At 40.4% G+C, this 10414-nt stretch overlaps 1 pseudogene; it reads left to right on the top strand.

Moving 5' to 3' along the window:
- The first annotated feature begins 701 nt into the window (after positions 1-701).
- On the top strand, positions 702-889 carry LOC114609278 (annotated as a pseudogene).
- Positions 890-10414: the final 9525 nt, after the last annotated feature.

Genomic DNA, 10414 nt, shown 5'->3' with positions numbered 1-10414 from the left:
CAGTGGTTGTAATAATCATTGATGGATTGCTTGCCTCTGCTCTGTTCCTTCATGGCTTTGCTTCCTGAAGACTAGGCAGCAAATTCCTCAAAACCTTATGGCTTAAAAAATGACAAAATTCAGGAGGGAAGGACACCTGAGGAAACACTCCAGATGTACATGGGGCTATGCTCCTTTTGCAGGCTACCATCTTTAACTTCTCCCAGCTGCAGACATTTTATGACCTTACCCATTCTCTGCCTCTATCTCTACATGGCCTACTCCTCTATGGACATATCTAATTCTTCTCTAGTTCTCTGTGATAAAAAGCACTTGTCAAAAATGCAGGCAAGGTGTAATCTCAAGAGCTAAAAAACTGAAGGCAAAGGGTCACCCCAAGTTGCAGGCCAGCTGGGACTACAGGGTGAGGCCTCTGTCTCAGAAAGCAACAACTAGCAAAACACTGGTCAAGCAGATGACTTAAAGTAAAATGACTGGAAAGTAAGACTATTGAGGAGAGGAGGAGGTGAGGAAGGGAAAGTAGGGTCCAGAGAGAGCAATGAGAGATGATGACACTATGTAGATGTATGGAGATGGCACAATGAAGCCTATTGTTTGTACAGTTAACATAGGCCAATAACATAAGAAGTAAAGGAACAATGACACTGGTAGAAGTCTAACACCCATCTGTCATTGATCTTCAAAATCTGCCTCCATTCCCCATGGACCCCAACTGCTCCTATGCCTCAGATGGATCTTGCTCTTGCACCAGCTTCTGCAAATGCAAAGCACGCAGATGCACCTCCTGCAAGAAAAGCTGCTGCCTCTGCAACCCGGTGGGCTGGGGGAAGTGCTCCCAGGGCTGCATCTGCAAAGAGGCTTCCGGGACAAGTGCAGCTCCTGCACCTGAAGTGGGGGCATCCCCACAACTGTGTAAATAGAGTAGGTAGGAACCTAGCTTTTTGCACAACCCTGACCTGTTCTCCACACCTTTTTCTATAGAGCATGTAACTGATAGTAAAAAACTTTGACTTGATTAAAAAAGAAAAAAAATTAAAAAAAAATAAAAAAAGAAAGAGAAAGTAACTTCCTGTCAATCCACACTCCTATTGACTGGAGTACTTGGCAGGCTGGGCAGAAGTGAGTGAGCTGAGTCTAGTAAAAGTCTGTCTCAAATTAGAATTTTAAAAGGGACTAGGGCTATGGCTCAGAAGCTAAGCATTAGCCCCTGGGCTCAGTCCCTAGTATTGCGAACAAAACAAAACAGAACATCCTTGGCATAGCATGTCTGGCCTAATCTCAATTATGAGGGGGGAAAAAAAACCCAAACAAACCAAAAAAAACTTTTTACCAAATAGGGTAGCGTTCTAGGTTCCTTAGATTAGAATTTTTTTTTTTTGAGAATATGTTTTTGGAGAATTTATTCACCTACCACATTCTTCCTCTCTGTAACTCTGAAATAAAGCCTATTTTCCATAAAAGTCTTGACTCTGTAATGAGTGCTTCCAAAAGAAAAGTAGATAAAAAGGGGAAATGCAGGTCATGCCATCTTGCAAGTTGCACCACTTTCTAACCTTGTCTTTGAGAGTCCGGGTCACAGTGGGAGTGTATAATATGGTAGGACTTGGGTGAAGCCATGTCTCTTGACAAGGAAACTAAAACAGTTCAGAACATAGGCCTAGCTAGTAAAATATATTCTCCATCATTAAATTAAAACAAGGCTGCTAATTAATAATGATTAATATATATACCATCAATTCAACAAACATTCATTTATTATGTGTGGCTTTCCACTACGAAAGCAGCATGGGTGCTAGACTAGGAAAAGTAAGCCCCTTCCTTCCAAGTAGCTTGCAAGGTGATGGGAAAGACACACATATAGACACAGACACAGTTACATGCAGAGCAGTCTGACTCTTGTGATGAAAGTATGCACACAGGAGACAGTGTGGGACACACCACAGTTTAGATGTGGTAAAATAAAAGATTCTGGGTTCAGGTCTATGGAGAGTGAGCAGCAGAGAACACTGCAGAAACCCGGGGCGGGGAGGGAGGGCAGGAAGTACCTTTATCATTTCTGCTTAAACCTCATAGTTGTAGTTTTCTGCCTTGTTTGGGGCTTAATTTATATGCAAGTACATATTATATTTTTGTAAGAATAACTTAATCTAGTCTTTTCATAAAAGAACATTTTTGAAGATTTTTTTAAAAGATGACTGTACATATTTGTGAGCATGATATAATAAATTAATGCATGTATACAATGTGGGATATTCAAGTCAGGATGGTTAGCATTTGAATATGTTTTTGAAAGCAGCCATGTTAATTGAGAGCCTGATGATGTCTCATTGTAATTGTGGTTTTATTCTACACTGTCTGACGTTTAGTGATATTGAATTTTTCTTATATACTATATGACTAGATTTTTTTTTTTTCCTGACTGGCTTGGAACTTAAAATTTAGACCAGGCTGATCTTGAACTCACAGATATTGAGATCTCTGCATCTTCTTCCAGAGTGCTGTAATTAAGGATGTGTGCCATACCTGCCTACATAGTAAGTTGTTTATCTGTTTTTTTTTTTTTTTTCAAAATTTTTATCTGGTAATTTGCTCTAAAACTCCTTAATGGACTAGAAAAGCATATTCAACAGCGTATCAAAAGTTAGTATGCCATGCTAAGTATAATTTGTCCCCAAAGACAATGAAGTTAACTTAAAATGCACAAATAATTGAAGATATTCAATTCCAAAAAAAAAAAAAAAAAGAAATACCATGAGTCACTTGATGTCTCCACTCTATTGAGCATTTTCTTTGCTGAAACATCTTGGTTTGAGAGAATATAACCTGTTTACTATTTATTTCCCATACTTGTGTCTTAAAATTCTCTCCATATTTTCTTCTAGTGACTTCATGGACCCAATGTCTTAGATTTAGGCTTTGAAACCAAGAGAAGTTGTCTGTAAGTGTGTGGTTTTTTTTTCCCCCAGGTTTTATCTTGAGTAGCAGTAAGTAGCCCCCAAGCTGGCTTAGGCTAGCACAGTGCTGTTTTGATAACTATGCTTTGTGGTACATTCTACAGTCATATATTGTGTGGTATTGGTAAACAAAGGTCAGTTAACTGTTCACTCCTATTTAGAGAGCTGTAGCCGGCCCGCGGCCACAAGTCGAATGAGTTCACCTGAAAAGAGTGCTGGGAACGAAAGGGGGACCTGGGAATGAAAGGGGGACGGAGAACGAGAAAAGATGAAGCCAAGACAAAGTTCTCTGATCAAGGCTCAATGGTTTAATGTTCAGCTTTCAATTTAAAGGGAAAGACCCTGCCTGGACACTTCCTAGTTTCAGCTGGGAGGGTTGGGTGGGATAATCCATTCTTGGTCACGGATCATGGCCGGAGACGTCTCAAGGCAAGCCCAGGGGCAGTTCTTCTTTGCAGTTCCTGTAGCAGGCGATACAGGCAGCCAAAGTGGGTGACTCCACCTAGGTGTCTATTGACGTGCAGTCAAGGTGGCTAGTTCCACCTAGGTCCTATTATTTGGTCTGTTGTGGTAAACAAGGGCTCTCAGGCCTGCTCAAGGCTGGGGAAGGGCACAGAGAGCCATGGCTTGTTTCTCTGAGGTAACTTTCTCAAATCTTTCTAATATTCTTTGTTTGTTTGTTGTTTTTGTTTTTTTTCCGAGACAGGGTTTTTCTGTGTAGACCTGGCTGTCCTGGAACTCACTCTGTAGACCAGGCTGGTCTTGAACTCAGAAATCTGCCTGCCTCTGTCTCCCAAGTGCTGAGATTAAAGGTGTGCACTACCATGGCCCAGCTCCAATATTCTTAATATTTTAAAAAATGGTGGTGGTAGTAGAAATGGGCTTCTGTTTGTGCCATGTTGTAGAGAAAACAATTTCAACCTTGATCACTCTATATAAGGTCAGCTATGAGCTTGGCTTATGTAGTTCTTGTTATTTGAGATATGCTCATTCTCATATTAGTTTCTTGACAGCTTTCAACTCTCAGAACACAGACTTCTTCCACCCTTTCTGTCCCTGGAGCCAGGGAAGGCAGGTCTTCTGGGAGGGAGACATCAAGAGGAATCAAATAACACTTTTATAAGTTTCTTCCACTTTGGCTACTTACCAGATCTCTTGATTCAGTCATGTTTCCTTTTGCTTGTCCATTCTTCAGCAACATGCACATAGAAGCAGTCTGCTTTATCTACTGAGCTATGTTGTCACTTTCCTATGAACTCTTCTACAATCAGACTAATATTCAGTCAGTTGTATAGTGTTCTCTTATTCTGCCTTGTTGTTTATAGCCCCACCCCCACACCCATGCCTCCATTTCTGAAGAGGATTTGGGATGAAGTATCACCCCAGGTGCTTCCTGGGGTAGCTCTGCTTCTAACAGCATTTGCCTCTTGAAACTGACTCCTACAGAAGCTTTCCAGAGCTGTAGTCACAGGAGAGTTACTTATGAACTTACTTATGGCACAGCTTTGCACATATGACTTTTCCTTGTTATGAGCTCCTAGAGCTCAGGCCAACGCTCTCTGTTTGTTGTAAAGTCTAGTTCCTTATGCATGGTAAGAATGCATTCAAGCAATGAGCACATATAAGACCCTTTCCTCAGCTTATATTCTTTTTGTTGTAAAAACATTTTTAAATAGTTAATTTGATCAATCTGAAAAAAAAGTTGTGGCCAACCACATTTTGAGACAACTACAATTTCACCACAAACAAAGCATGAAATAATTTCCAAAGGAGCCTTGTATCATTGTGGAATTTATCAGAGGTTCTGGGTTTTAAAGAGGCTCTATGAAATCCAGCCTGTTATTGCATTGCTCAACACTACATGTTTACAAAGAATCTTGATGTATTTGCTTTTCTTCTTTTATGGATAGAAATGTGTTTTAGGGCCTGTCCAACAAGACCAGGACCACAGTGTCCAGGACCTAAGTAAGATTCTGATGTTCCATTCTTTCTTTAAAATGCTAGTAGTTGTAACAGGCAGTGGTAGTAAAATTTGGAAATAGTTATAGGGTCAGTGTCAGCTTTTATATTTAATTCTGGAAAGTAAATAAAATTTAGTTTTTTAACTTTCTTTGTTTTATTAATCTATGTTTACTTATATAATAAAAATATAATTTATTTATTAATCTGAAAATTAAATATAAGTAAAAAGAAGGTGGTTTAGAATGTTTAATACTGCTTTTAGGTTTCTGTATAACATCTCAGCATTGAGCTTCTTTATCTGAAGTCAGAAAGTGCCTGGGACTAAAAGGGAGAGAATTTAGGTTGAAAAGACAAGTGATAATGCTCACAACATCTTCAATGGCTGTTGGCAGGTGAACCGGTGACACGTTCTGCAGATTTTTTCTACAAATATTAAGAATATTAATCTGTGTGGAATGACAGGAGAGAAGGATCTAGACATATAGATAAGAGCTTTGAACTTGAGGTTGCTGCTTTCACAAGGATTTCAAACTCAAAGGTTCTTTTTCTGGACAATGCTCTGTCGTGAGAGGCTGTCAGAAGGAGAGCTGGTTAATCTTCTTTGTCCTCATTCTCTGAAAGATTTGCAGCAACAGAATTTTATTTGAATAAAAGCTTTGCTACTTGATGTTGGTTTATTTTCTTTCTGTTTCATTTTGTTCACAAAAGGAAAGTAATGCCAGGCAGTGGTGGCTCACGCCTTTAATCCCAGCACTTGGGAGGCAGAGGCAGGTGGATTTCTGAGTTCGAGGCCAGCCTCGTCTACAGAGTGAGTTCAAGGACAATCCGGGGTACACAGAGAAACCCTGTCTCGAAAAACAAAACAAAACAAAAAGAAAAGTAATATATTAAAATATGTTCTTCAGCATGGCTGACAGAGGCCATATATCAAGTTACAGAGCTACACCACACTCCAAGCAGCCCTCTTCTTCCCTTCCAGGTTTTAGGGAACTTGCCTCCTGATTCTCTTTCTGAAATATGCTTAAAGGGATGGAACCTGATAACCTCAGTATGATTTAGATGCAAATATCTGATAAGATTTCAAGAGTCACCAGCCCAGTAAGTGTTTACCAGAGGTCAAAGGCTTTAAGGCAAGAGAAAGAATCTGTAGCTGTGGTATTTTAGGAATTAGCTACTTCTTGAAGTAGACACACCTTGCTCAGTTCCCTGTGCTTTAGTGTCTCAGAGGTTGGGGTAGTCTGCAGCCTTCTAGTTAGTCTATCAAACACTAAGTGCTAAGGAACATTTTAAATGAGCTTTTTTCCCCTCCCTCATGTAGTCTTCCAGGATGCTCTCATTTAGTCAGTGTATGCTTGCCCCATTTGTGTTTCAACTTCTAGGTTTGTCTGGCTGTCACCACTTTGCTTAACAGCCACCCCTAAGAACATGTACGCAAGACAAAACCAGTTCTGTAGCTTGAAAAAAAGTTTAATGGCTTGTTTCACATCAAAAAGTGTTGGAAGCTAGGTATGGTGGCTCATGCCTGTAATCCCAGCACTTGAGGAGCTGACAGAAGACTACTGCTGTGGGTTTGAGGCTTACCTAGGTTCCATAGAGAGTTTTAAGGCAGCTTGGGCTACATACTGCATCTAAACAAACAAACAAACAAACAAACAAACAAACTAACTAACAAATTGATGAAAAAACAAACAAAACCCACCACTACCACTAAAAAAAAAAAAGAAAAAAAAAAAGAAGATTCTTGCCCTGGTAATCCTTTTGCTAGAGTAAAAAAAAAAAAAAAAAAAAAAGGCTTCTGGTTTGGAGGGTAGACTCTAGACTCTTTCGTCTGGGTGGAGACCTGACATTCAGGATGGGCTGGTTCTATCACTTTGGCCTAGAACCAATGGCACACCCATTGCCCCACCTCCGCTGGAAGGCAGGGTCATCTCAAGCCATGCAGAAGAGATAGAAAGGATCATTTAAACTTTAATGAATTGCTTCATTTTCCATTTCTTCTTTTTTTCCCTCCTTTTTAAGCATGCTTACTTCAACCTCCCTTGCTTCCCCCTACTTCCTTACCCTCTCTCCAAAGCTTCCCTCCTTTCTCTTTTTACTGGGTCTTTTGCACACATTTTACATAGTATGGTATCTCATCCTTTATTTACTTGACAGTTTAACAGGAAGTGGGAGGAGATTGAGACATCCAGTGTTAGAGGATAGAATTGTACAGGATAGGAGCTTTGACAATCAAACTCCAAATCTCCTTCTTCTGTCCAGAATCGAAATGTGAAATTGTGTGTGTGTGTTTGTGTTGTGGGGCATGTTTTCACTTTGGGTGACAGCAGTGTGACCAAACAAGAAACAAACAAAAATGCTATGTCAGGCTATCGAAGTTATCTACTAGTTTAATATTCCTTTTTGTTTTTGTAAAAAGCATAAATGAAATACCAACATCTGCTTTTTGCACTCAAAAATAGGTCTTCTTGAGAAGAGACCTACTCCGCACAAACACATGCTACCCTTCAGGGGTCTGGATAGGATTTTTCTTCTCTGCAGTCAAAGAATGAAAAGAAAGCACAAGGGATGGGTGCAGGGGGAAAAAAACCCCTCAAATCCAGCACCCATTATCAGCCAGCAAAGAAAGGCTTTTATTAGAGGTGAGGAAACTCAAGAGCACACATGCATAGCAAGGCACACACAGAAAAAGTTTTTCCACAAAGTACAGGGGGAAGCCCAAAATCTGGTCTCTCTTTGAGAGTTAAGAGTTTTCAGGGTCTTTTGAATGGTCTTCTTCCTCCAATTTATGGTTGGTCAGTCTGAACAAAGACAGAGTCAGGCCCACAACTTTGAGGTAAAGATGACTGGATCAGGCCTTGAACCACCCAGCTCTGTTTGGGAAGGCGTGGTGGTAGATGGGACTACTAGCAGGAGCAATAGCCTGCTAAGCCTTTAAGGATTTTGGTAGGAGTATGAGGAAAAAGCTTCATGTTTGCCATCTTTATTGTCTATTTGAGGCCCCTCTTTCTGCCTGCCTACCAGAGATGTGTTTAATCCCCAGCGCTTTAGACAGTGAGCTGACCCTGCTACCCTGTGCTTGCATGGGTTCCCTTTTTTTTTTTTCTTCCTGCTAAGATCCCTTTAAAGAATGACATACTGCCCCCTGGTGGAACAAGGAAGCTATTATAGAAGTAACAGCTCTGAAAATTCACTCTAGTCAGATTATTCGTTCTGATACATTTCTATGTGCAGAAGACATTACTCTGTGCTGGGTAATCTGCAGGTTATCATCGCCAAAATAAGACATGGTTTCCACCATCAAATTACAGTACTGCTGATAGATAGGTGAGTGGACACAGCCAAGGCTATGCCTTGGACAAACTGGAGTGTAGAGAAGACCCTCAGCCAGGGCAGGGTCCTATCAAAAGAACTGAGTCTCAGAAGGACCACACCATGCTGGGCACTTGCTGGGAAGATTGTCTGGAAAGGGTGACTCCTGCTGGTGGAATCTTAAGAAGCAGGAATGGAAGCACTAAAGAGGAAGAAAAAAGGAACAAAAAGAGCAAATCATTACTAACGAACATAATAGCAGAATTCTACCTGTATTGAAGTGTTATTCAACTTAGGCATTTAATGCACATTTTGTACAACTGATCTGGCATCCCGCCCATGAGTTCATATCCTCAAAGTTTCACAAAAGAAAACATTGTAGACCTATCATAAACATTGTACTTGGGCAAGCCTGGGATACCTGAGATTCTGTCATACACACTCACAACAATAGCAACAACAACCACCCTGCTGCTGCACTACCGAAAAAACAAAATCAACCCAACCAAAGAACCAAACAAACAACGCTCCTCCTGCCAGCTCCCCCCCCCCCAACCAAAACCCATAAGCAACAGGGCAAAAGAGAATAATCTGGAAATAAGTGAATGGTGGAATGGTCTAGAAAAGGGTTTGAAAACAAGATGAGAGCTGGAAAATATTTTGGAGGATAAATGAAGAGACATTGTGTGTATTGATTAAAAGATGGGATACCCAACCAGAAGGTGAAGGAGAAGGAAGGAATCCAGATTGGTTCCTGTTTGAAGCAGTGACTCCTGGATGGAACCAATGTGCTCTGTGGCTCCAGGCAAGGCAACAGGGGCCAGCCTGTGGGTATACTGTACAGAATTGAAGTTCTAGATGATTCTTCACACGGACTGGTCTGCTTTGCACTTTAATATGTAAAATTGCGGCTCATAATGGTGGCTATGTGCTCTCTTCCCTGTCACTTACTGTTAACTTGTATGTGAAAATATTTAAGGGAACACTTGGAAATGTGGAAGTTTCAGGTTGTGTACTGTTCTGAATAGTGATGAAATCTTGCCCCCATCCTACCTCTGCCATTCAAGACATGTTTTCAGTACCTGAGCATTAACGCATTAGAGTTGTCTCAGCACTGGCTGGCTGCCACGGTATGGCAGGTCTTATGCTCAGGTCACCCTTATTTTCTTTAGCTGCTCACAATACAAAAGCCAACCTGCTGGTAATTGTTACAGTATGTGGCTCCATGGCATTATTTCCTATTATTGCCTTGTTACTACCTGACAAATTTAATCTCTATCACCGCTGTGTATACATAGGAGATAACACCATATATTGGGTCAGCACTCCTGGTTGGTTTAGGACTCATTGAGGGTTTTAGGATATACCACTTGAGGACCAGAGAGACTATGTAATAAAAGGACGAGAATTATTGTTTTGGGAAAGGTGATTAAAACTCTGAGGAAGATTGTGAGTTCCAAGGAGAATTTGAACCATGAACTAAGGAGGTTGCCTTCCTGAGTCTAAAAGATATTTTTACAATGGCTGATGAGCTGACATTTATTCTGAAGGCTGTGACTCATAATGGCTTTTTTTCCCCCTTAAGCATGTTTTAGTGTTTAGATTTTGATTAAAATTCATTGTACATATTGATGAGATTTGGTGTGGTATTCCAGCATTACATTCCTTAATGAAATATAAATTCTCTTTATCCACCCTCTTCTCCTACTACCCTTGCCAACTTTTGAAATTACTCCTTAAACACCTATCTATCTATCTATCTATCTATCTATCTATCTATCTATCTATCTCTATTTATCTATCTCTATTTATCTATCACCTCATATGTATACATACCACCTGCATGCCTGGTGCCCTTAGAGACCAGAGGATGGTGTCTGATCTGGAACTAGAGTTAACAGGTGGTTGAGAATCATCTGACATGGGTGGGAGAAGCCAAACCTGTTTTATTTTTATTTTTTATTTTTTACAGGAGCAGCAAGTGCTGTTAACTTCAGAGCTATCTCTCCCATCTCAGCAATCACTGCTTTTCATGTGGGTTGACAACCTTTCAGCTTTTGCTCATGAGTGAAAAACATGTGGTCTTTGTCATTCATGTGGGATTTATTTCACTAAATGATGTTCTCTTCTTGCATCAGTTTTGTGGCAAATGATAGAATTTTACTTCATTCATAGCTGAAATTATATAT

The sequence above is a fragment of the Grammomys surdaster genome, unplaced genomic scaffold, assembly GCF_004785775.1.
Source record: "Grammomys surdaster isolate TR1022 unplaced genomic scaffold, NIH_TR_1.0 125951, whole genome shotgun sequence".
NCBI classification, from domain to species: Eukaryota; Metazoa; Chordata; class Mammalia; order Rodentia; family Muridae; genus Grammomys; species Grammomys surdaster.
Note: the sequence above shows the minus strand (reverse complement) of the source record. Positions and strands in the feature narration are given on the sequence as shown.